The 27297-nt window shown below is 52.3% G+C and overlaps 1 long non-coding RNA gene across 1 annotated transcript; it reads left to right on the top strand.

The window, feature by feature from the left end:
- LOC116667280 lies at positions 1-26019 on the top strand. Its single transcript, XR_004324122.1, has 3 exons — positions 1-1111; positions 5006-5205; positions 24367-26019. It is a non-coding gene; the product is annotated as an uncharacterized LOC116667280 (long non-coding RNA).
- Positions 26020-27297: the final 1278 nt, after the last annotated feature.

Here is a 27297-nt window from a genome sequence, read left to right as displayed (position 1 = left end):
GAAGAAGAATAGAAAAATGAACCCCAAACTGGGATCACTTAAAATTCCTTCAAGACTTGAGGATGAATGAAAACACAAGAACAGAAGTCCAAGGTGAATTTGTCCCCCATGCTTAGAAGGACCAGGTTGGGGATGTCATGTGCTGGGAGAAATCCGTCAGGGTGGCTGTGCAGGCAGACAGCATGCCAGGGGCAGAAAAGATGAAGTAAGATGCTCTGAACACAAGAGAAATGGCGGCTGTGAAAGCACTGGCCCCTTTGCACACACTTGGTAAACCTCAGGTCCAGAAGAGACCGTGGTGAGGAGAATGACCCCAACGTGGTCCCTGCATGCAAATTAGAACTTGGTATCGCTGCTCTTAGCTGCAGCAATTTTCGGTTGGGCCCATTTTATGTTAGAACTCCCCGACGCACCACAGTATCGCAGCTTTTTGCTTCCTTCGCCTTTGTCTTGGCTTTCCCTCCTCGTCTCCCTGCAAAAACCAACCCTCCTTGCTCTCCCAGCTTCACAAAGAGAAAACACGATTCCAAGAGGAAGTCACTTCACAGCAAGGGAGCCCTGGGAAGAATTCAAGACTGAGGAGCTCTTGTAATGAGATTAAGGGGAAAATGCTTTTGTGCGTCCAACTCAGACCCATCCTGTCCTCGCTGTGGCGGATGGAGCCAAAACACACACGGGCGTTGTTTGGGAAGGAAGAGGTTAACAAGCTATGACAACAAAATTAGAGATATTTTCAAAGCCTGACCCTCGGAGGCGGAGGCAGCAGCGGCGGGATGGGCAGAACGCAGCCTGCCGGGGCGGCGGCCTCTCCCCTCCTCTCTGACGCGGACCCCGCAGCCTGCGGGGTGCGGGGAGCAGCCCGGGCTGTGATGTTCCTAACAGACAACAGGGATGCTGCTGTCTCCATGGCCGGCGGGCTGCATCCATCAGGCAGAGGCAGGAAAGCCTGGATCAGGGGGAAAGACGCCCGTCTCCTTGGCCCCTTCTCAGAAATGAACTTAGAAAAAATTCTTTGTGGATCCTGCAGAGCTTGGAGCCTGTGCTTCATCCAGCCTCTGGCAAAAGCACCAGTCTGCAAATAGAAATACTGAGCTTGTGTCCGGACTCAGAGGTAAAGCCCCCACGTGCCTCAGTTTCCTCATTCAGTCAATTAAAATGTATCGGGCATCTGCTGTGGACCAGGCAGAGGGCTTCCCGCTGTGGGTAGAAAGCTGAAAGGCCCCCAGCCTGGTCTTTAGGGGACTTTCAGTCCAGTGAGGAAACAGATACCCAAGTTGATAGTTATCATTGCAGATACGAAGCATCTTTAACTAACGTTTATCAAATGGAATGAGTATGATGGGTTTCCAAATACAGTTGCAATGGGGGTAATACCAGTGGACATTTGATACTCAAGTAGAATGTTGCGTGCGCGCGCGCACGTGTAGGCACGCATGTGTGTGCGTGCGTGTGTGCGTGCGTGTATGCGTGCGTGTGTGTGTGCATGTGTAACGGGGGGGCTGGTGCCCATCACCCTCTGTAGGAGTGGAGCCTGCGAACTCACTTCCGTAGTCTAAGCCAGAATACGGTGATGGAGGCTGTCACCCCAAAGTACGGAGGCGCTGCTGTGATGTGCGTGGAGGGGCCAAAATGAAGTAATAGGGATGCGTCCTAACCCCTCTTCATCCCAGAAAGGTCGCCAGTCCCAACAGGGCCCAGACGGTCTTCGTTGAACTCAATACGCACAGACCCCAGCATGCATCATAAATGCTGTTGGTGATGCTGCCGAGAGGCTTTATAAACAGAACCGAGAGCCCAAGACAGACAAAGTGATAAAAGCATCCAGGTGTCGTCGGCAGTGGGTTCCATGGCAGAACGCAAGCTCCCCCTCCTCACATTAAAGCCGCAGCTCTGCCTCGCCGAGGACTGATCGTGCCGTTTCACAGGAGCGTTCAGACCTTTGCTCAGACTGAGAGGGTGTGGCTTATCCTCAACGTCTCCATGATTATTTTACACCCGAAACTTCCCCGCCCCGGCTGGTGATTTCCCCAGATCAGAATGGATGGGATTCCTCTTCATGCATTGGAAAGGGGAGATGTCACAGGGCACGCGGAGCAGCGGCCCTGCGGGCGAGGACTGGTCTACAGTGGGGCTCCCGTCATCGCCTGACGGCCCGTCCTTTTTCTCAGACGTGCAGTAACTGGCCAAGAAATTCGGTACCTCTTGAGAGTAAATTTGGTGTGGAGGCAAGAACAATTAGGCCCTCCTTCCTTCTGGCTGCAGGGGAAGGCTTACTGGTAATTCAGCTTTGGGCCCTCTGGTTAACTTCCGGTTAAGAATTAGTTCCCAAGACTTTTGTCAACAGAACGTGAAGTTTATCCGGCTTTTTATTTCCAGATCTGTACACAAGGTTTGAATTCTCCCTTCAGATAAAGTGCTTGTTTCAAACTTGCCGTATTCCTCCGACACACGGTCTGTCGGCCCGCGTCGGTCCTTCCGTGCTTCTGGGTTGCCTCCCTCCTCCGCCCCAGCCAGCCCTCTCGGGAGCGTCTGCAGCGGCGGCTGCTACGGCATTTACTCCACCAGGCGTCTTAACGGGAAGAAGGAACCTTGCTCTTTCCTTTCGTTCCCCTGATGTTTGAGGCTTACACCTGAAACCTTAACAGTCACACTTGTTTATACATGTCCTAAAACCTGTCCCACATTCAGAAGACATCCAGAGGCCCTCTTGGTGTCTCTGTGAGGCAAACGAAAGACCCCAACTCAGCATGTCTGAAACCCAGCCCCTCACCCTCCCAGGCCCCACCCACAGCCTCCCCATCTCAGGCGGGGTTGGGGGCGGGGGGACTCCTTTCTTCCAGCTGTCCAGGCCCCAAATCTTGGAGCCATCCTTGCTTTCTCTCTTCCCCTTAGACCCTGCCTTCCGACTGTCAGGAGTTCCCACTTGCTTCCTTGAAATACATCCAGGGCCTGGCTAGGCCTCATCTCCTCCACTTCTGTCACCCTACGTCACCACCATGTCACCAGGCTTACAGCAGGGGCCTCCAACAGGCGTCCGTGTGCCTCTCTTTGACCCTACACACTCCCCTCACGCCAGCCAGAGGGACTCCCAGCCTGGAACATGTAAGGCAAGTGCTGGGACACCTGCTCGGAGCCCTGTAAGAAGCTCCCGGCTCCCGCAGGGCGCAGCCGAAACCATCGCACCCGCCTTTATTCTCTCTCCAACTGCCTCTGGTCCCACTCCGCACGGCCTCCTTGCTGTCGCTCTGATAAGCCGGACACACTTCTGCCGTAGGGCCTTGTCTCACCTGCTCATACTGTAGGGGACTTTCTCCCCCCGTACGCTCTTGCTGAGTCCTTCACTGAGTGCCGGCTCTGTCCTCCGGGGGTCCACTCTGACCTCGGCTGAACTTGCCGGCATCACTGCCCCCCAACCCTTCCACTTGCCCCAGCACCCTGCTCTCTCGTCTCCCACCCTGCCTTTTATTTTTGTTCCATAGCACTCCCCCTTGCCTCCCACGAGGTCTGGGATCTTGGTTTTATTTACTGATGTTCCCCTAGCTCGGGAGCTGTACCTGCCATAGTAGGTACTCAGTAAATATTTGTCAAATGAGTCAATGACTCAGGGACTTGGTGCACGATGTTGGAAAGAACAAGGGTTTGAAACCAGGTGGACAGGTTGAAGTCCGGCCACTTACTAGCTATGGGACCTTGGGCCAATCACTTTAACCTTTTGAGCCAGTTATATAAAATCATGACTATAAAGCACCGAAGATAAAGCCTGATGTATATAAACACTCCATACATGGCAGTTAGGGTGTTGTTATGATGGTTCTATCTGCTGACACCTGCTGTGACACGGCAGTAGCCTCCGAGAATAACCTGTTTCAGCCCCGGCTTCTCAACTAGGACCATAAACCAAGGACTGGGTGGCTGGTCTTTGGCACCTGCCCTGCTTCCTCCATGCTGATCCCTGTGGTCTTTCTGTTTAGTAAGAGGGAGGTGGTGAGAAGGAATGAGATTGCCGCAGCAATAAGTTGCTTGGTGACATTGAGCTCCAACCCAGGCCAGTGAAACTGCAGCTGTAAGTGCAGGTCAGTGGCAGGGAATTGCTAAGTAATGCAGAGGTCTTGTCCGGAAGTGGTGAGGTAACCATCCCTAGAGGTATTCAAGACAAAACTGGACCACCACTTATCGATTGGAGGACCAGGCTCTCATTAGGCCCCTTCTTAAGATCTGTGATGGCAGTGAGCTGCCCTCTTCAACCACCATCCCCATCATGAACTTGACCAGGTTCTTGGCTTGCAGAGACAGAGCCCTACCTTCTCACGGTTTCCAGCACTCGAGTAGTCACTGAAGGATAAAGACACAAAACAAAGACAAGTACCAAAGTATAAATCCAATGTAACCAGGAAATTTAGGAAAGCCAGATTATAGATGCAAGGCAAAACACGGCAATACTGATGATTCAAGGAAAATAAAGCATGCTTTGGGGGGGGGGGAATATCCAACCCTTTCTTGCTTTTGCTCAGGGAAGACCAGCCTAGACAGGCACTCTGAATGATGGGAAGGTGTGAGCAGGGAAAAAGAAGGCAGGGAAAATGCCTTCCATTTTGGAAAGTGTGGGAGTTTTGGACACGGTCTATGATTGCTGAATATGCAAGGATAAAAAAAAAATGCGTCTGTACTAAGAAGGCTTCCAGAAATACAGAAAGCCCAGGCTCAAAATCACACTGCTGTTTCTGTGATGCTTCCCGGCAGTTCTTCGCACTGCCCCACCCCCTCAAAGTGGTCCATAACCAGAGTGTGTTGCCGTAGCAACAGGCTCAGCAGGGGAGCCGCTCAGTGGTACCCAGTAATTCACATCTGTGCTTGTGTCTCTCCCTCCCTCGCCTCCCTTTTTATCTGGAAATGGAAAGCAGCTCGTGATGCTACCTTGCAGCTGACAGTTCCTAGAAAAAGGGCAGAGGAGGCTTTCTTTGGGGGGATATTTCCCCTCCACAGAGTTCTTTTTCCCTCTCCACAGGCCACACGATCTCACCCAGGGTGGAAGGAGATGGCTCAGAGAGGCCCGCAGCTGGGGGTGTGTGGAGCCCCCCAGGAAGGCTGGGAACCGGCCCCAGCATCTAACACTTGCTGCAGGAGAGGCTCTTCTCCCGAGGCTGAGGAGTCGGCCTGCAGGTTGTTACAAGCTCCCTTTGACGTCAGGGGGTCCGACAGGTGGAGGTGAGAGCCCACACTCCCACCCTCACTGCTGTATCCACACCCTTCACTTGATGCCCTTGACTGCTTGCTCTTGCGTCGCATCTTGATCTTTTCCTTTCCTTCCTTGTTTTTAAATTCTCCGTATCACAGTCCAAAGCAATGGACCACCAAGCCGGCCGGGTCAAGGATGTGGCCATTCAAGTTTGACTCTGTGAGGTCCCAAGCAACGATTCAGGGGCATCCCACTCACCTCTTGCCCACTTGTCTTCCTGTGAGATTAACCATCCATTCATTCTGGATGACGATAAAAGTGCCCAGCCTCTGCTAAACAGTTGATCCCCATAGAAAAAGGTCTTTGAACCTTTGAACCACCCAAATCTGAGTGTGATGGGGTCATCACGGTGTGGCCTGTTTTTAGGATATCATTTGTTGCTGTGGTCTAGAGCTTGCATGATTTCTTGCCTCTATTATTCTTTGCTTTTTAAAAAATATTATATCTCTTCACTTATTAAATAAGCTATCTAGTCATGTTAGTAGGATTTAAAATACTCCAAAGACTATTGTGAAATGTTTCCCTCCCATTCCTGTCCCTCAGACACTGGTTCCCCTTCCAAGAGCCCACCCGTATTACCAGTTGGTATCAGAGGTGCTTGACGTGCTCACAGGCAAACGCGTTTGTGCTTTTTCTTTTCTTTTTCCTTTTAATATTGATTCCTAAAAAGTGGGGTTTTGGGATCTGAAAGGTCCTACTCGGTGAACACACCTTGACCTGTACCGTGTCCGATTTGCTTTACCGATGAACTCTCTACTTTGTGCAAGTATCTGCATGCGGACTAAGTAAGTAAATTCTTGGGTAATCACAGACCTCCTCTTTTTTTTTTTTTTTTTTTTAATTTTAAGAATCACCTCCCTCCCTATCATTTCCCAGGATGACAGAGAAGGGGCACAGAGAGACAGGTTGGGTTTGTTCCGTTCTGCCAGCAAGGTGCAGGTGTGCAGGACTCCTGGTCAGGTGGAGATGGTGGCGTGGTGGGGAAATGGCTGTCACAAGCCTGAAGCCGGCTCCCTTTGGAGAATCATGACCCATCCCACAAATTCCAAAGGCAGGGGAATGCTGGCTGCCTTTCTTGGAGGAGCTGGGTTTTTGTAGCCTTGTCCTCCTTCATGAAGGAGAGGACTGGTATGGGGAGCAGCATCTCCTGGCTGCACTTGGAATTGACCAGATTGCTCAGTCAACTACAACAGACTCCGTATTTGTGTCTAAGGTGCTCAGAATGGCTCGTGCGGGCAGACGGGGCCTGAGTCAGCCAGTCAGTAGCATCTACCACGTGCTCCCTGGGTACAGAGCACAGAGCCGTGAGCTGTGGGACCAGAGATGAGAAATCTGTGGGTCAGTCCCACCCCCGAGGAGCTGAGAATCTGAGGGAACCAGAAAAGACAGCTATGCCCGAGAAAAAGACTCAGAAGCCCATAAGTGAGCGCATCGGGGTTGATGCTGCCTGCGGTCCAGCCTGGGCCTGAGACAAGGTCCCTACCGTGGATCCTCTCTTTTGAGAAAAGGTGGCAAAGACCCTCTGACACACCCAAGCAGGAACACAGGCAGTTGTCAGTCGAGCTGTTACGAGGAAGAGGACCCAGGCTTTGCAGAAACATGCCTGGGAGGGACCCTGCTACTTTGACAGGCTTCTAATGCGCTCTGAGGTTAGTCTCCTCATTTGTAATTCCGGGACAACTGCACACCCTACAGTTGTGGTAAGACTGCCGAGTGTCTGCCCAGTCCTAGCAGAGATGGGCACTCCGTGAGTGGCAGTGTTAGTCATTATTCCAGAGATCCTTCTGAAGTCACACCCTCTGGGTATATACAGGGAAAAAGCATCTCATTGCTTTTTAAGAAAGATGAGAAGCCAGGAGATGAAGCCACAGTTCAGAAGCCAGCAAGCAGCCAGGGTCTGCTGGATGGGCCTCCGGCGGGTGGGACTGGGGAGCGGGGAGGACTGAGGACCAGGAAGCCCAGAAATGGCCCTGTAGCACATTCTGAGTTAAGTGAGGGAAGCTTCTGTTTCTTTTCTGTGAGGCCATTTGAAGACTGTGGACTTCTCAATGACTGGGTGTATCTGTGAAGATGTGTTTGATAATTAGGATGAAGCTGTTTTGCAAATGTTGCTACCGCTGCCATGACTGTCACCTGGGCGTCACTATGGCTGCTCCCCTGAATTACTGAGCAGCCTCCCCACCAGCCTTTCACCCTCGCCCCTGCAGCCTGGTCTCAGCTCTGAGGCTGGAGGGACCCGCTTAGATATGAGTGGGACCTTGTCCCTCTTTATGGCCTCCCAGTGGTTCCCATCTCGCTCGGCGGGGAAGCCTGGGTCCTTACAGTGGCCTATGAGGCCCTTGTCCTTGACAAGCTAGACCTGGTCACTGCCCCCCGCACCGTCTGGGCTGGGGGGCTTCACATGCAGGTCAGGGGCCCTTCCTGTCCCACACCCTCAACACACATGTGCCCCCTGCTGTGCTCACAGGCACAGAGAGAATGCTTTTCCATTGAAAATTTGAAATTACTGCCTGCCGTGATGGTCTCCTAACTGTGTGTTTGCCGAGTCCAATCACCAGCTGTGTGATTCAGTGCTTGCGTGAGTTCTAGCGAAGCCCGCAGCTGCGAACATGTGCAAACAGGTCCGTGCTTGCGTCTGTTCGCAAGTGAGGATGCCCGAGGGGTTGGATTTTCACTCTTTGTCACCAGCTCAGGCCACGGGCCTGGGCCACAGTAAAAGCATAGCTCAGCACCAGGGAAACTGGGCCTGTCTTTCCGAGATGCTCTTTTTCTTTTTTTCCTCCCCCCCCCCTCCTCCTGCTGGTTTTACCTCATTCCCCTTTGATGGTGAAAGAACCAGATCAATGCCGGGGTCGGAGGGTTTGTCTGGCGGGGCCTTTGTCGTGGCCGGTGTCAGAGCTGATGTGGGTCTGATGTGAAGAGCTGGAGGCTGGGCCTCCTTTGTTTCTGGTGGTTCCTTTGGTTTTCATCTTCACGTTTCTGGAGGATTGGTCTTGCCCGTCAGGAATGGCGTGCGGCGGGAAGGTGTCCTTCCTTCCACTGAGCTCGTAGCTCAGAGAGCGTTTTCTGGGGACACGGCGACGCGCGTGCATTGTAAGGCATCTTTGGTGGTGGTTCCTCCCTCCAGGCGGTTGCTTGGCCCTGCTCTGTCCATTCCTTCTCCGTGCTGTAAAGATCCCAGGCTTGGCTGACTGTCTGCTCCGGGGCCTGCATGTCTCCAGGAGAAGCGAATCTGGGGCTTGCTGTGAGGCCTCCGTGCGCCCGAGGCCGTGCACCGGGCTCCACGGGGCCTGTGGTTCGGTGAGCCTGCCCCGAAGGAAGCAGACACACCGAGTGACCAGTCTTTGGCTCAGAAGCCCACTCACTCTCTGGCCTGCAGAAGGCCGCCGTGCCCAGTGCTGGAAGGGCTTCCCTCCCTGCAAGGTGCACCCAGCTGGCCCACAGATGCCCCTAAGCAGCCTGCAGTGCATGCGGCCTGAACGTAGCCGTAGCATCTTCCCTGAGAGCTGGGCTGACTCTCTCTGGCTCTGGGTGCCATGGAGATACCCTTCTCCCCACCCACCGCGGCCTCGGGGGAGCGGTCTGCCCTGGGGCCAGGCTGGGCAGGGTTGCCGTGGACTGTTGTGCAGGGCGTGCCATCAACCGCTGGCCGGTCTGGGCAGGAGTCACCACCCGGAGACCTGGCATCCTTCTCCTCAACCACGGGTTGTACCAACGAATCAGAACTCTCCCCAAGAACCAGGACGTGCTGCCTCCAACGCTTTTCTTGACCCCCTTATTCCACGTGACTTCCCTCATATCTCACTCCCTTCCGTGTGACTTTGCACCCAGGTGACACGTAATAGATGCACACAAATTGGCAAAATCCAGGCAGCCGAAGCCAGCCCTCAACCTTTGCGGGAGCTGCTTCACTTGCCTGACATAAACAGCAGCAGATAAACACTTGCCAAGGTGATCTGTGGCTCAGGAAACAAGAGCCCGGCCCAGCATGACCAGGGCGGGGCCGGGTGCGCGTTTCCCAGCCTGCCTGCCTGCCCTTATCTGCTGAAGGGTGTTCCTGGACCAGGCAGGGGAGGGCAGGCCAGCGGTTGAATAGACTGCTTTTATTCTTTCTGCTTGATACTTCCTGCAGTTTTATGTTATCTCATACAGTTATAAGGGGATGTAGATAATATACATGTTTGCCTTTCCCTGATTATATACAGTATCGCTTGGCTAAAAATCTACATGGCTGCAAGGATACATTCTGGCTCAAACGTTAAGAGACTTTTCTCATTATCTTTAGAAACAAAAAATTAAAAAAAAAATCCCAGCCTCCCCCTGCAATTGCACATAAAGTGAGGTAAACATGCTCGCCACTGCAGTAAAAGCCACCGTTAGCAAAATTAGATGCTTCAGCTTTGGGCCAAGAAGAAACAGTATCCCAGAATGGGTCACTTTATGCGGTGCTCGCAGGCCTTTGCTTCACCGGGGTGGTGGATGGCTGCGTGAGCCGCTGGATCACAGCTGTTTGGTGGGTCCACGTGGCCCTGAGACCACTTGCGTTTTCAGCCATGTGTAAAGCTAAGCTTGATTTTTCTGAGGAGCTGGGATTTGGAGCCCGTTTCAGGGACTTCCTGAGTCGACTGTGCGGCTAAGCCCATGTGCCTCTCGGGGGGCTCATCCCTTCCCTCCAGGTTCAGTCCACCGAGAAGAGATTTCTGGTCCTTGTAGCCAGATCATGTGTCCTGCCAGGTTCTACGGAGGACCCAGGGGAAATGTGGGAGGCAGCTTCGACCCTCAAGAAGCTCACACATGGGGGTGGAAGGCAAGGTGCACGGTGGCCGCACACACACGAGGGAACTGGCGCTGATACAACTGATGGCGTGTAACGATGCCCTGTGTAGACAGATCGTGCATCTGCATGTGTGCAGAGCGGATGGACACGGAGCCCTGGGTCCAGACCGCAGACTCAGAGCCCAGCCCTGCCATCCACAGAGTTAGTAAGTGCTTCCCTCCTTAGGATGCTGACGTAATCTGTTGTCCCCAGTATTTGTTCGGCTCTGCCATGCGTTGCCAGGGGCAATGAGTTATTTTTCAAATTTATCTGCCATGGCTCTCACTTGATGGCAGACTCATCAGATGCTTTGGAGATGTCATCTCCCAAAATGGGGAAATTAAGGCAGTTGGAGGAGTCTGTGACTCACCCAAGGCCACCAGGTTCCCTGTTCATCCAGGGGCTCAAAAGCCAGCCCTGGGCTTGAGGGAAGAGCAGTCAGCCCCTGGCGCCAAACCAGGGGCCCCGACACCATGGGAAGGGGACTGAGTAGCCCCTACATCTGGGCTTCTGGAGTCCCACGGCCTGTCTCGGCAGACAAGTGAGGGAAACACTCCCCTCTGCCTTCAGGTCCGGTCCCAGGTTTCTGACAAAGAGGCCAATGCAAGCGCTGAGGGTGACATCAGCACAGACTGATGTCCTGGGCTCACTCTGTGGAAAGCAAGAAGGTTCCTGGTTTGAGCAGACGCCTTCTTGTGTAACCAGTAAGGACAAGGAAGCAGCCTAAACTCAGTGCTGGGCTTGCTGTCACAAGGGCACGCCACCGGCCTTCCGGGCTGGCCTTCGGGTGGGGAAGGAGGCCTGGAAGGGTTTCGAGGGTTCCCTGGAGTGTCACGCAGGGCCACCTCAGAGGTGGCCCAGGGCCGGCAGAGGACACCAGAGACTTGGGCGGTAAGCCCGCCAGTGCCATGCACTCGCTCTGTGGCCCTGGTGGTCAACCTGAATGGCCAGTCATCATCTGGGCGGTGGGGATGGCAGCAGCCGTCCCCGCGGCCCCCTGGAATGTAGCAAGCATCACACACAGATGAAGGTGACCTCACACAGGGCGGTGGGGCTCGTCCTCTCTGCGTCTTGCAGGGGGAGGCCTGGTTGCACACGCGGAGCAAGCTAGAGAGGGAAAAATGACCAGCCCGTTGCCGAATCCCAGAGGCGTTCAGGGGGCGCGGATTTAAACCAACGGCAGGTGTAGTCACCTGATCCACCTCGTGACGGCTGGTACCAGGAACACGCACGTCTCACAAACATCCACCTGTGAGGGCAACCTCTGAGTCTCTTTATAAATCCTCAGCACTGCTTTCCCAAATAGCAGGGTCTAGTTCCAGTCAGTCCTGCCAGAACGCCCAGAGAGGGCTTCTCGGGGCCCAGCTGGTCCTGTAAGTTCCGCAGATTTGGGGACTGATCATTGCACATGCCTCTTACCTCCTGGATCAGGCTTCAGATTCTCCGAAACCAGCCAGATGGAGCTAAAAAGACATTTATGAAAATGGCCCCCATCTTTGCCTCCCCCTGTGAACAGCCCATCCGAACGCCCCACGGAGAGCTCTGTGCAGGAGATGGCAGGGAGGAGGTGTGGGGGCGGGGGTGCAGGGTGCGGGGGCTGGCAGTGCCTCCCCAGGGCTGTCTTATACCCATCTCTGGTTCAGGCTTGAGCTCCAGGTAATGAAGATAAATCTTGTCCCCATTAAAGCCGCCACAGTACTTTGGAGCCGGCATCTCAAGTTGGAGCGTTTTATTTGGTGATCATTCCAGCATCCTTCACTTAGTAAGCGAGCAGGCCCTGGACTCCATGTCAGAGCCTGATCTGAATTTCTGATTCTTGACTCTCCCTGACATACAAAGGCTTCTCTGCAGCTTATGAAGCTGGGGATGAGTTTCCCTTGTCTGTCTCCAAAGAGAAGTATTTGAAATGCTTTCTATTTATGGCTGTGAAGTCTTGTGATGACCAGAAGCGAAGGCGGCATCTCTCTGCACATTGATTTTTTTTAGTGCAGGCTTACTGTCTGTGTGTAATTATTTTTACCATGCAGGTGAAGCAGGAAATTAAATAGGGCTTCTTTAATGAGGGGGAAAAACTAGCACCTGAAATGAAAGATCACAGGGGAGGGTGAGCAGGTAACCTGTTTGCAAATACTGTTCTTGTTTTAGGCCTCCGTGGCTGCTAAAAATGCATGTGCCTCCGCCCCCACCCCCACACATATTCCCACGCAGGTCTGGTTTTGCTTTCTCCTGGTTTCTCAGGAAAGAAAAATCCCCTAGGATCCTCTTTTTCTGTCTGCCTGACAAACCCAATAGGAAACCTACATTTATCCATAAGTGAGGGTGATGGGTTTTCTGCTGTTTCGTACGTGTTGTGTCTAATTCGTCGATCCTGGGGAAAGCGGAGGCCCCGGGGGAGGTGAATTTGCCTCTGCAAGGCCGGGCACCTGCCGGCCACCCGGAGGTGCTGGATGGCGAGAACAGGAGCCCACTGCTTCCCCCGGAGGAGACGGCCTGCTCCTCCCGCCAGCCGCCCTTCTCCGCTTTCACACAGCAGGAGAGAAGCCTGGACCTCCAAAAACAAGGCCCAGGGAGTCAGATTCCCATCCTCTCCAGGGTGGGAAGGGCCGGTTTGGCCATTTCCGTGCAGCACCTTGGGGACCAGCTAAGTCCGCCGGGGGCCCCGGGGGTTTCACAGGCTCAGACACACGGTGATGCTAAGTCTCTCTTGTGCCCAAACAGACACGGAGCCGTGGGACTCAGGGTTCTTCTAGAAAGCCCCCAGTGAGCGTTTTCCTTCACTCGAGTCAGCCCAGTGCGCAGGGATGTGGCCTGGCCAGGCCCTGCCCTGGGTGTCAGCGGCCAAGTCCACGGCCCTCCCTCACATCGGGGCGGCTCCCCTGGTTTTGAGTTGCCGGGTAAGGGATAGGGGATAACAAAAAAGTCAAGGTTCAGCTCCCAAACCCAAGCCACCCTCTCCTTTCCTAATTCTTAAGAAGCTGGCACTTGTCTTTGGATCAGCTCTGCTCCCAACCAGGCCTCATTTGCTGTCTCCCGTCTGGAGGCAAGAGTGTGTCTCTTGCTGGCTTCCAGCTCCGGTCTGCCAGGCCTGTGCGTTCTGTTAGGACAGGAACCCCCTGCCTCACTCCAGCTCTCCACCGCCACGTCCTCATTGTGGGTGACAGCCAGGGCACGTGGGGGCATGGCGACTCTGGGGGCCGGGGGGTGGTGAGGGGCGGGACTCAGCTCACAGGGGTGGGTGAGGGTAACTGCTCTCTGAGGGGACTCGAGCCACTCTGCCTCGGGAACATACCCCGAAAGGCAATGACCCCACCCCCACCCCCGGCGAAGCCTTGCGCTTCCTGGGAGAGGCAGCTTGGGCCTGGGCAACAGGGCGGTGCCAGAGTCGGGGCTGCTGGGATCCTGCCGACGACTCCTCCCTGCATGGCTGACCTTGGTCTCTTTCCTTCCTGACACCTCCGTTTCTCCCCAGGACAGGGGAGGCGGTCACGCATACTCCTGAAAGGTGAAGACCCCTCCCAGAGGGCCCATGTGGCCCACCCAGAGGTACTGCTCGGACGGCCTGGTGGGCAGCGAGGCCAGTGCAGGCCTGTGAGAGCAGCCCCTGCCGCGGCCCTGCCTTCGTCCAGCACAGGGGGCCAGGCAATGGCCAAGCCAGTCCCCTGTGGCCAGAAGGAAGGGGCCCTTCCCAGCATCCTGCTACACCCTGGGGGTGGGGGTGGGGGTGGGGGTTGGGGGGCGCTGTCCACCAAGCCGCTGCTTTGCTACAGCCTGCCAGCTCTCTGCCTGGAGACTTGCCTGTGGTCACAATGTGTCACCTCCCAGGAGATGTTCCACTTTTCAAGCAGGTGAGAAATGAACCCAGTTAAAAATAGTAGACTGGACTGTTCACAGAGTCCCCTTGTAAAGTAAAACTACTGTGCTCCTCCAAGTGGCAAAAAGTTCCACCCAGGACTCAGGCGGTGGGGGGCATCAAAACCCCCCGCGGGCTCCTGCGTGGCGCCCCGGAGCCCAGAGCAGCCAGGGCTCTTGGTCACCGCTTGACTGAGCTCCAGCCACCAGCACAGCCCTTGCGCCATGGCCGCGGGCCAGCTCCCTGGGTTCACCTCGGTGACCGGGGGCCGCTGCAGCCGTCCACACCCTCTCCCTGCCGTCCTGCTCCCTCCAGGGCTTTCTGGAGCTTTCTCAGAACCGTGGACGCATTCCCAGTGGGAATCGTGACATTTTCCGTTTCTCATCACGCACCCCACAATGCCTCGGGAAGAGAGAGGGGAAGGGAAGGGAAACAAGGCCCGGGCGCCAGCCCCTCTCGGTCCACCGCCGGGCCGGGGCCCCTGCTTATCCCGGAGTCACCTCCCCGGAGCTCGGTGCTGGCTCCTTCCGCCTTTCCTATCTGCTTCTGGGGCACATCTGGATCCAGGCGTGCCTCCCGACTTTGTTGTGTTTCTTTTAAAACTTTACTTTCGACTGCCATGGTAACCGCTGCATGTTTGGCAAAGGGAAAGAGGGGGAAAAAAAAGAGCTGGGAGAGAAGAAAAGGAGCCCTGAGCGCGGGGCTGGCGGCCGTCCAGGGTAATATGCCGCAGAGCCGAAATGAGGCCGCTGGCCGGCGGCCAAGTTACAAAGAACAAAGCTGTCAGTTCCTCCTGTTGGCGGCAAAGCCTGTTTGGCACCCTTATATGGTTTCCCAGAACTCCCTGCCTTGGCCGCCGTCCACTCCCTTCAGGGCAGCAAACAGGATTAGCTGAGCGCTGAGCTGTTTTCCTCTCCTCCAACTGTTCCAATGACATCATCCCTGCTGCATTCATTTGCCAGCAGGGTGGTTTTTCTCTCTCTCTCCCCACCTCCCTCCCTCCCTCTCTCCCTCCATCTCTCACACACTCACCTCCACTCCCACTTCCTTCCTGTGGCCACCCCCCCCCACTTGCTCAGAAACGCAATGTTTTAGGTCATCTTTCTTGTGCAGCTTCTCCGCCAAATTAAAAACGCCCTGTGCTTGTACATTTAGCTGAATCAAGCCAGACGTTGTATTTTATTTTTATAACTGAATTCCTGTGAGATAAAAATCTCATTTTCCTTCACAGGCTGTAATCAGCTCTCGCAGGGCTGTGGTTTCCAACTGCCCCGTCTCGTGCTTCCTTACGAAGCTGCTCCGCTGAGAAATGAACTTGGCTCCTGTTCTGGTTTAAAGGGCCCGCAGCTGGTCATACGTTGCTGGTTCACGCGCACACACACACACACACACAGTGTGCACACAAAGACCATAACACTCAGACATACCCACCGAGACAGATGGACACACAATTGGTACCCAGGGTCACTCCTTGCCTTTTGAGAAGGAGACTAGGTGAATAAGTGAAAGCCAAAAGCTGCTTCCGAAAAGGCTGATTTCAACCAGCGGGCAGGCAAGCATTATGTAACTCCTAGCTGGGTTCACCAAAGCGATGGAGAATCATCGAGGTTCGCTGGCTGCACAAACGTGACCCCGCCCCCACCGCACCCCTCCCCACCTCACTCTGATTCATGAACTAGTTTTCAGATTCATGAATCACTCGGGAGCCAGCGAGAGAAAAATGAGTCGTATTGATCTTGTTTCAGCTGAAATGGGCTCATTATGGCCATGCTGGGTGCGGACGGCTTTCCAGGACCAGACGCCGGCTTGTCAGCACCCGAGGGCTGCGGGGGAGCGGCCCTCACCTCCCCACTTGCGGGAGGGGTGGGGATCCCTGGGCACAGACTTCTGCAGAGGGTTCCCCTTCTTCTTACGATTAAATGTGCATGATAAGGTCTGCTCAGACCAGGGACCGTGGCTGGATTTCACAGTCTTCCTTGGGCAGGTCTCTGGCCTTGCTTTGGTGTCCTCCATCTTTTTGTTTGTTTGTTTGTTTGTTTGTTTGTTTCACTTTTAATGAAATCTTTTAAGAGACATCTCAGTGCAAATTCTTTTCTGGATTTCTGATGACTTCTCATGGACTCCCTAAAATAGAAATTAATCTTCTACTAGGTGAATTCAAGTTCCAATCTGATTAGAATGTCTTGGGTTTCCTTTCTTTGTTGGTTTTAAGGCAAACATGTAGCTTTTACCCTTTTTAGCCCCTTTGCATGTTCTTCAGCAAAGAAGGTCTGGGGAATGTGGAATCCTCTAGATTTGGGGCAATCAGATTTATGTAAAGAAAGACTGTCCTCCCACCGGCCTCGCTGGATGACTGCCATCACATGGGGTTTCTAAGTGATGGTTCTCTCACTGTTGAGGAGGTGGGCACTGAGCCGTGGTCCAGTGGCATCACAGATGGCGGCCTTTGGTCCCCGGGCAGGTTGATTGAGGTCTGGCCGCTCCTCTCCAACTGCTTTTCCTCCATCCCCTTGAGTTCCAACTCAACCTCCATCCATTTTGACATACACCCCCCGCCCCCCGCAAGCCCAGCCCAGGCAACATGTCAGACTTGTCCTCATGGCTGGGGATTCTTTCTGTTCCTCTCTAGAACGCTGCAGTTTGGGCTGTCATGTGTAAGTAGATCATGCTCGGTGACTGGCTTTGATTTGGCTGCTTTGAAATGGGATTTTGTGGGGTTTCTGCTCCCAGGTCTCCTTCACCACCCCTTCCCTCCCGGCCCTGGGAGATTTAAAACAACCGACTGGACATATGCTTTTCAGAAAGCTCACGAAAGCTGGCAACCAGCACCAGAAAAGGATCCGATCCTAATCTGCATAATTTTGGATCCAAGGGTTTGGAAGTGAGACGGTCATCCGTTGACTTCAGACGCACAGTCGTGCCGTGAGAGGCATTGAACTTGGCAGGGATTCCACAATGTGACCTTGCTCCCTTTTATTTCTGCAGTGCCCAGAGGAACTGGAAGCAGCCCAAAGAAGGGGAAAGGAGATGTGTTTGTGTGAATTTCAATCAGCAGTTGGTTCAGAGGCAAAAAGAAGCTGCCTTGCGTTCCGAGAGGTCCGTGCGAAGGTGCCTTTCAGCTCTGAGCTGCCGGAGCATTCTGCAGCCAGCTGGAGTCCTGAGCCTGCCCGTGGCGCCACGGGTTAAAACCACTCCTGTGAATGTGCTGGCTGGCCTCAGAGCAAATGGGGATAGTGGGCTGGCTCATGTTCTGCACTAACGCGTTGGCTTTTTTTCCACTGCAGCCTCCCATTCTCTGATAAACCTGAGTTGCTAAGAAAGCTTTATGTAACACCCGTCGCCGGCCTCAGCTTCTCTGAGCAGCAAGTGCTCTGTTTCCAGAGTTCCCCATAAACCTGGCAGAACATCAAAACCTCTGTTTCATAACAGACCAGAAATAGGATTTTCTAATAACATTCTGAGGACTGGACTTATCATGCAGGGGTCTGGACTTTTATGAATTGTTAATGGTTAACTAAACAGAGACCCCCACGACGCTCAACCTGCTATCTCTGGGGTTGAGGAGGGGAGGGGAGTCGGAAGAATGTGGTGTCTCCTGCCACGATCTATTGGTTCGTGACCCGTGGCCCCTTTCAGAGAATTTGCTAAATAATCTCAAACATATTGAGGCTCTCACTCATGTTTTAAAAAAAGAACAGGAGGAAAAAAAGCTACCTTCTTCCTGCTCCTTTCTTCATTCATGGAGAATGTGGTTTCCTCTTGTTTTGTTGCCAGGTACACTGACAGTGACAGACGTCACCCCCAGCTTTCCTATGGGACGGGCAGCGCTCGTCACTGGACACACCTAGTGTGGGCGATCCAAGTTGCCCTGTGCAACACACAGCTGCACAGCTAACCCTCAGACCCGCGAACTGTGGGCTGTGGAGGGACTGCCGCAGGAAAGAAGGCAGCGTGAGGCGACCTCGCCCTCCTCCCTCACACCCAGGGCTCACCTCCCCGGCCGGGCACCCCGCCTGGTCTGGCCCTGGTTCAGATTGTGGCAGGGATAGGAGTTCCCTCCAAAAGGCCATTTGCAGTCTATTTAGCTTCTCTCGGGAGACTTCTTCCGGGGTTCCAGCTACATATCCCTTTGTTCAATGTCGTCAGGTCTGCCTTCCTTCGGGTTCTGCCTGGACCGTCTTTCTTCTGCCCTCCGTGTGCCGTCAACACACGAGCATCACTTCAAAACAAAGGAGCCCCAGGAAAGCGCGACTGCTGAGGGCAGGCCTGGGGTCGGGCAGACTCACCTCTGGGGAGGATTCGGTGTCACTGGAGGCGCAGCTGCCTCCAGCAATAAGGGGGATCCGTGAGAAGATGCGGCCTCGCGGCCCCCCCCCACTCCCCCCGCATCCCTGCCGTCTCCCTGCCGTCTCCCCCGTCAGCTCTCTGGACTCCTCTGAACACCCCAGGGGAGGCTGCGCTGTGCTGCGCCCCCCCCCCCCGAAGCCCTCGCTCCGCGCTTCTGTGTGCCTTCCCTGTTTTGAGCTTCATTGCCGCCTTTCCCTCCCCGACCTCCTCAGACAGCTCCCGCATTCCTCTCCCTTCTCATTTTCGGAACTTTGGTCCCCAGAGGTACCAGCTCAGGGCTCCGCAGGACGTCCTCACTGGCTATTTCCTCCGCTGTCACAGACGTAATTTCTCCGGCGTCTCTGGTGTTTGTGACTCATTCCCTACTTGGTTTCATCAGAGTGTAATTTACCTGCTATTTACCCTTTCTTCTGGATCCTGAGCAAAAATGATAACGAATAGCCTCCTGTCCCGTCACGGCTGTCCCTGTGCCAAGCAGGGCCCTCGAGAAGCCCACCCACCCACATGGCTCCATGGAGACCAGTCAAGAGGGGCTTCGCTCCCAGGGTGACATTTAATATCTCTGAGATCCATTTAGTGTCTGGACACCTGGTTGCTATGGAGATGGTTGCCATAAAAACACACCGATCGGTGGAGAGATATAAAACGGAGCCCGTGGTACCCGATCAGATGCGGTAGCTCAGAGGAAGGGCTGCTTACCGCCTCCCTTTGTTGACACAGGGCCTCTGCCTTTCAAACTCATCCTGGGAGACCTTCTCAGAACCAGGCCAACACAAATCCACTTCAGTTAATATTTTGTAAGGGACAGTCAAGGGCTTCACTAAACGCCAGATGCCCTATCCTCCTGTCCCGAGCTGAGTCAGCCCAGGAGAAGACGATGTTCCTCTCTGGCACAGTCTGTTCTCTGCTGTCATCGATCCATCAGCCCAGCCGAGCAGGCAGAGTGAAAACTGTGACCCTGATGGCGCTTCAGGCCAGGTGGCTGGGAGTGAGTAACAGGTGTGAGCAGGGAGGCCTTGGACGGGCTGCCCTGTTCGCAGGGGCCCCCAGAGAGCAACCCGGGAGGTACTGTAGACCTGTGTCTCGTCTGCCAGCTCAGGATGGGTGATTTCATCAAGAGACACCAGTAAGGTGTGTAGTGTGTAGGCGTCCACCAACCACCTTCGCCTCCTCGCCATCTGAAGGCTCAAAGCCTGCGTTCCGTGATCACCAGCTAAAGGTTAATCGCCCCCTTGGTCTGGTCTATGCGCAGAAACCAGGAAAGCGTTTCTGTCCTCTCTCTTGACCGTGCGGCTCTGCGTGTAAAGGAGCAGGCACAAGGCGCCCCGCGCAGCTGGGGTCCTTCTGACATTCATGCGGGGTAGGGGGTGAAAGGAGCATTTGGGTTCCTACTTTTAGCTCTGCCCTCCTGGAGCAGGAAATGACTGGGGGAGAAAAAAAGCAGCTCTGGTGGCGGCTGCACTGTGACTGCAGGGAAGGTTTGCTCTCGAGCTGGCTCCCGTCAGCAAGCCTGCATCAATGCACCTGAGATCTGGCCACCGTCGGTGCCCTGTCTTCTCCGGGAAGATGTCTGAATTCTGGAAATGGGTCACAACTTAGTCGTCGGCCTGGTCTTCGATCTTCAACAACTCCCTTGATTACCCAGGGCCTCAGTTGCCTTCTAGTTTATCGGGGGCTGTATTTCTGTTTCTGTTTAATACCAAACAGCATTTTAAACTCCTTTTGCTTTGTCCATCTTCTCATACTGCCACTGAGAGAGGAAGTAAACATGAGATCCAGACTAATGTGTACAGCTCTGAGGACAGTGAACGCATTTATTATGCACAACATTAGTATGAAATGCAATGTCACGTTCCTAGTACGCTGGATATACTGGATGGCATTAAAAATAATTGCCTCTAGAGGACAGTCTTATGGTTACCAAAGGGGAAGGGAGGGAGGGATAAATTAGGAGTTTGGGATTAGCAGATACACACTACTGTATATAAAAGAGATAAACAACAAGGACCTACTGTACAGCACCAGAAACTACATTTGGTATCTTGTAATAACCTATAATGGAAAAGAACCTGACAAAGAATATATAAATATGTGTATAACAGAATCACTTTGCTGTACGCTAGACACTAACATGATTGTGAATCAACTATACCTCAATTTACAAATACCGCTACTAACAATTGCCTCTTCGGTGTTGCAAATTCTTGCTCTAGTTCCACTAAACACTCTGAGATGCGGGTCGTTTCAGCCTCGCATTTGCACGGCTTTCGTTCCTCTCCACACTCCCCTAACGCTGCCTTAGGAGTAGTTTACTGGCCACATCTCCATTACGTCCCAATTCTCCTTACCCCATGTCTTTATTTTCCTTGTTTAAGATACTTTTAAAGAAGCCATTTAAAAGCTCAGCTAACGTGGAGCCATCCAGCTTTCAACTCTCTCCTCATTCACTAAATGAGCCTACTTTTCCTTTTTCCGTGCTCCTCCTGCAAACAACAACAAAAAGCAAACATGTTTTAAAAAGCACGCCCTATTCCCCTCAGTTCCTTGGCCGTCATTAAATCGCTCGGCTTTCCTCTTTTGTTCTTTCTCCCTCCCTCATGTTTTTCCTGAAAACTTTAACTTAAGCCTGGTGTTCATTCTCACTCCCCCCCACCCCCGTGTCTCCATTTCTTGAACAAAGTCAAGAGGGAGTTGCTCTTTTGATCTTTCCCTCCACTACCACCCTAACCCCTGGCCCAGCTGAAAGCACATGGAGGGTTTCTTTTCTTTTCTCTCTCTCTCTTTCTTTTTCTTTCTTTCTTTCTTTTTTTTTTTTTTTTTTTTTTTGCTATTTTTTTGTCCTGTTTTCGCAGGACCTGCAGTCTTGGCCCCGCAATTATGGCGTCTTTCATGTTATCTTTCTCCCAAGGCAACAGCTCACATCCTGGCAAAGCGGACAATGGTGGTGTGTGTCTTTACTTAGCTTTTATACCTTTTGTTTCAAAACGCAGGATTTCCTTATGGTTTGTTTGGGCTTTTCAAAAAGCTTATTTACTGATCCAGAGAGGTGCCAGACTCACGCCCTGAAGAATGCAGGCCAAGTTTATATGTCCCAGAAAACACGCCGTCATGTCCGGGCCCATTTGATGTTTCAGGGCCAACTTCGAGGCTGATTTGATTGCTGTGTGTTCCGTCCTGTAGTTTGCCAAAAAAGTGGCTGTTAAAGCAGGCCAAAACCTCAGCTCCCTGAGCCTCTGGTAGAGAGAAAACAGGGCTAGAAATTCAGACCAGGATAATGGCTGAACGGAGAAGAATGATGATTACATTTTAAATTATGACCTTGTTTATGTGTCGGTGGGTAATTCTAATCATTTGTTTGTTTAAATGAAGCTCCCTTGTCTTAATTAAAACTTGGGATTTAGAAAATTTATTCAACTAGACTTGAACTTCACTTTCCTATATTTTGTACCAAGGCCCTAGCTTTACGCAATATTTTCCACACAATACAATCTTTTCGAAGATGAACACTTCATTGGAGACGTGAGGTCATTTTAGGAGAGAGAGGATGTGATCTTCACGACAGACCCCGGACAGGACCCGGCAGTGTGAGTGTATTGCAGGTTTACTTAATTATCTCTAATCAGTATGGCTCTCCACATTTGTTTTCCTTGAGGCCAATGTGATAGTGTTGCCCAAGGAGCCCTGGGGGAGATTCGTCGAGAACACACATACACACACGCACACTCACAGAAACAAAGGGCAGGCTTGTTCCACTGCCTTCATCACAGAGCCACGGGATGTGCCCTTGGGAAGATGAAATGTTGGTGGGGTCTCCATGGTGCAGAGCCAGGCTTTGGGCCAAGAGCAATTTTGGGAACTTGGATCTTGGTGATGTAAGAAGATATAAAAGGCTAGATCCAAGGAACTTTTCCAAGAAGCCTGACTCTGCTCTGGATTCATACTTGATTCTTATTCCTGTCTATGAAAGCAGTGTATCCAGTGGTTCCTCCTAAAACTTCTCCTTAAAACATCACATCCTCTGCCTGAAATGACCATCTCTGACATCCCACTAGCCTTTCCACCCATTACTTAAGGTTTAATCAAATGCTACCTTCTCAGGGAGACCTTCCTCAATCTTTACTTAAAATGAGTTGGATTTTGTTCTGGGCACCCAGAGTACCACCCCCTTCTTCTCAAGCGTTATACCTCCTGTTATTTCCTGACTGTGAACAAACTAAATGGCGGTCAGCAACTTGAGAGCAAGGATTGTGTCTTTTTCCTCCCAATCCTAACTTGTGTGCTACATTCTGCTCTGTCCAGAATTTATGATTTTGCATTTTGACGTGTCTGTCCATCTGTCTCTCTGAAGCCACAGATGGAAAGCTCTTTGGGCATGTGGGCTCTGTCTTGTTTATCTTTGTATCCCCAGGGCGAAACAGATTGTCTGTCACGTTGAAGGTGCTCCAATGCCCGTGGCTTGATTGAAGTTGTCTGACCTGCAGACAGAGTGCAGAATGTCCACACAGCCTTCTCAACCCTTTCCCTTATGCACACCTTCCTTGTTGTCTCCACTCAGTCCCTTCTGACTTTTTTTTTTTTTTTGGTCCACTGAAATCTGGCTTCCCCTGACCTGTCACTGCTTCCTTGTAACTGTTCTTGCTCAGATCACACGGACCTCCTCCATTCCTGTATTCCAAAAGGCATTTCTCAAGACACACCTTATTCAGTCCTCCTGAGATATTTGACACTGGTGATGGCCCCTCACACTGAGACTCCCTCCTCCCCTCGGCACTCATGGTGTGAACCTCTTCTGCTTTCCTTCCTTTCACGGAACCCTTGTGTGTCCAGGTAATTGGTGCCCCAGCCTCCCAGGTCCCTGTCTATTTCAGCTGCATGTGCTCCCTCAACAACCCAGACCCAACCCCAACTTCCACAACCATCTCTCTTTGAATGACTCGTGGAGTTTCATCTCCAACAGGGCCCTCTTCATGGGGCTTGGGATTCTCATTCCCCAAAGCAGACAAGACATCGCCTTGTGGATGGCCTACAGCCCCTTTAAACTCAGTATGTCATCATCTTCCCACCAAAATCTGTCCCCACCCTCAATTCCTTTTCATCTTTTGATATCCTGGGAGTGTCTAGAATGGTTTTGCCCATCGCTCTGCCCCTCCGTTTGCCCCCACGTTGCCACTGGGAGTATCTCTCCAAAATGTATGATCTAAGAAATGTAATTGTATCTGTAGAGCATTCCATCCCAAAGCAGCAGAGCACATGTCCTTCTCGGGTGCACATGGAGTGTTCTCCAGAATCGACCACATGCTAGCCCACAAAGCAAGCCTTGGTAAATTTAAGAAAACTGACATTGTACCAAGCATCTTCTCTAACCACAAGGCTATAAGGTTAGAAATCAACTACAAGGAAAAAAAACTGCAAAAATTGCAAACACATGGAGGCTAAACAATATGCTATTAGTCACCGACGGATCACAGATGAAATGAAAGCGGAAATCAAGACCGAATGCAACAGTTAGCCCTGTTCCTTGTTTTGTTTGCTATAACTAACTTACTAATGAAAGGGTATTATTTTTAACATTTAGAAGAAAACCTTTTTATCTGCTGACAGTTATAATCTTCCTTTAAGCAAACCTGTTGTATACAAATCTGATTGTCCTAAAATAGAAATTAAGTGATGAAGATTCTTCTCAATAGAATTCAATAGTTTTTGTTAGGAAGTGAAGAGTGTGGTCAAATGTGATTTAAAAATTGCCATTTACCTGTAGATGGGTGTCATGTGAAGTTAAGTAGGCCTGGGTTATATTAACAGAGGTATATGTCCAAGAGTCACTCTATGAGGTCTTTACAGTTGCAATGCTCTAATCTTTAAGGAGGCTCTAAAACAACTAGCAACAAAGAGAGAAGTGCTCTGGGCCAGAGGCTGACAAACTTTTTCTGTGAAGAACCAGGTGGTAAATGATTTGGCTTTACAGGCTATCTGGGGTCTGTTGCAACCGCTCCTCTCTGTCCTTTTATCAGGAAAACAGCTAGAGACAATCTGTGAATGAATGGTGTGGCCGTGTCCAATAAAATTGTATGTATCAAAAAAGACAAATGAAATGGCGATCGTGTCCCTCCCGTCCAGGTCCCCCGATGCACACAGATGCATGCCAGTCTGCCAGACAGTCTCTCCTGATTCTTCAGGACTCATCTCAGCTGCGTCTGCATCCATGAAGCAGTTCCCAACCTTCTCCAGCGGACCCAATACCTCCTTCCTCTCCACCTCCCATCACATCTGCTCTCCTACAGTGCTTCTCACACTTCTCAACTAGGCTATGAACCCCTCAAAGGCACAATCCCCAGTGGTTCCCATTTTAAGAGTCACCTCCTGTCACTCACCTCTCCTCAGTAATCAGGAGCATTCCGAGCACGTGGACGAAGGAGAGAGGAGTGTCTAGCACCCTGGGACCCTGTTTCTCTGGATGCTTTTTGCTGTGACCTGGTCCCTGTAAGAAACCTAATTCAGCTGAATGCACCATCGAGTCCCTTGCTGTTGGGTTTGGAGTCGCTTGAAAAGAAAAGTGGAATCTTCTATGTAATGTGCTTTTAAAAACTCTTCCCAGTTATTAGGCTGGAATCCCCTCTATCCTCCTTTCAGGCTGAATCAGTCAAGAGAGGAGAAACCCGGAGAAGAACCCCCCCCCCAGCGCCCTCAGGGAGCTCACTCACACCCGCAGAGCCCCAAGTCCAGCCCCCCCAAGCCCGCGCCCAAGCTCACCTCCCCAGGGCTTCCCCCCCTGCCTTGCCACCTTGCTCAGCTGTGAATTCACCCTCATTCCCTGTCTGAGCACTTCCGGAACTCTGTCCATCTTTCCCGTTTTACTCTGTGGCCATGTCGGAGCAATGCAGGTGACAGTCACCATTTTCCACCTGTGGAACCTGGAAATGATCAGCCTGAAGCAGGACAAAGGTGGTCCTCTGGGAAAACAAAGGGAGCAGAGAGCCAGCAGGCAGCATGTCATCTACCAATGCGAGTCTGCTGTCACTCCGTCGGGCTGTCCCGGGCGGTCACGCTGAGTATCGGCTGGACGCAGCGACGAAAGAGGTCTACAGCATGTGCTGGGGCTTCTCCCCGTTGCTGGGCGACAGCCCCACGTGGCTCAACTTTCCAGGGGCTTAGTGAAAACTCCTGCTCCATTTAATGATGAGCGTTTACACCCGACAAAGAATCCGGTGGTGGGGAGACACCACAGCAGCTATTTCCACTGTATTTTACTCCCGATTCATCGTTTGCAGATGTAGACCTGAGGGTTCCAGGGCCGATGGGAAAGAGGGCTGGGAGAGGGCGAGGAAGATTGCTCCAGGTGACTGGCCCTGCTGGAAATCTTGAAGTCAAATTGCTTTGTGAACAAAGTGGTATCTGAATTTTATTCAAGTGAAAAGCTGAGCACTGACTGTGATTTTATTTTTATTAAAGTCTAGTTATTCATTTTTTATTTTTTCAATTAAAAAACTGGGGGGGGGGTGTAGTTAACTGGGTTTCTTTATTTTTATTTCTTTATTTTTAATGGCGGCACTGGGGGTTGAACCCAGGACCTTGTGCATGCTAAGCACGCGCTCTGCCACTGAGCTCTCCCCTCCCCCTTGACTGTGATTTTAAATGATCAGTGTTCTCTACTTCAAATGCACTGAAGCAGGGGTTTGTTTGTTTGTTTGCAATAACCTCAGGAACATATGCAAATTGATGTTACATTGTTTACTCTGAAGACGTGAAGGCTGATGGAGTAATTGGTCTACAAGTATACAGAGTGTTCTGTCGAGGTTACACACCACTGTTTACTGCTGTAGTACACAAAGTTAAAATGAAGTTAAGGTGTGTAGGAAATAAGTAGCTTTGATAATAAAAGAGCAAAAAATCCTAAAATTAGCCAACACTGTAAAGACTTTTGGGGGGAGGTAGGAAAAAATAGGAGGGGGGAAATAGATTGAAAACTTCCTCGCGGTTGTTCACCCATCGTGCAGGGCTTACGCTCAGAGCAGAGGTGCTTGCGTGGTCCTCTTGGGAAATTCTGTGTTATGTGCTTCTTTGAGGATGCTGCATGCTCCGCCCCTGGCCATGGAGTCTGACGTGGCTTCTCCCCCTGCTTAGAAGGCCCACAATCTAATTTCCCGGTCTGCACCCTGCAGAAGCCAGCGGAAACTAATCAGTGATGGATTGTCCCAGCCACACGCCGCCTTTCCCGGGGACGATGAGCTGCAGAGGGCCTTGAGGTAGTGAAAACACACACTCCTCTCCTTTTGAGTCCTTACTTCAGAGGATCTGACTCATTCTCTGTAAAGGAATGAGTGTAGCCACAGGACGGCTGGGGTGGGGGTGGGGCCGGAGGGAAGCAGAGCTATAGCAGGGGGTCATGGTCACCCCACACGGTCACCGTCTTCCTCCACTCTCCCCTCACGGAGGGGAGTCTGGAGTGGGGTTGCTCTGCTCTAAGATGGGGCAACACATCCTGGAAGGTTCTAGAAGTGCCCACTGAGCTGGCACACGTGGGGACAACCTCACTGGCACTGCTCCCAGCCAGACGGCCAAGGCAGACACACTCCCTCCTGCCGAGCCCCTGCCCCTGCCCCCCGGAATGGACCAGCCTCCCACCCCTAAAGCTTTGTCGCCACCGCCCTGCCTGGATCCCGGCTAACCTAGGCCCAGGCCAAAGACAGGCCCTGGAGTGATGCTCGGCAGTGAGCGGTGGTGATTGGTGGGCGTGTCTGTGAGGTTCCGTGTGGTCCTCATGTCCTCAATGTGTGCTTGAAGGTGGCAGTGGCCTTCTGAGGGACCCCATCTCTTGGCCTTTATCTTTGTGCCTCTATGCAAGTTGTTCTCGACTCTGAGTGCTGAGTGGAATTACTTAGGGAGTTTTCAGATAATACCTTTGCCTGGCCAGCCCCTCCCCGACCAATTACATCAGATTTCCTCTGAGGCAGAAAGCTGGCAATGGTGCTTCTTAAAAAACTCCCCAGATGATTTTAATGTGCAGCCTGGGTTGAGAACCACTGGATCAATGGTCATAATTCTGGGAGA

The sequence above is a fragment of the Camelus ferus genome, chromosome 11 (genome assembly GCF_009834535.1).
Source record: "Camelus ferus isolate YT-003-E chromosome 11, BCGSAC_Cfer_1.0, whole genome shotgun sequence".
NCBI classification, from domain to species: domain Eukaryota; kingdom Metazoa; phylum Chordata; class Mammalia; order Artiodactyla; family Camelidae; genus Camelus; species Camelus ferus.
Note: the sequence above shows the minus strand (reverse complement) of the source record. Positions and strands in the feature narration are given on the sequence as shown.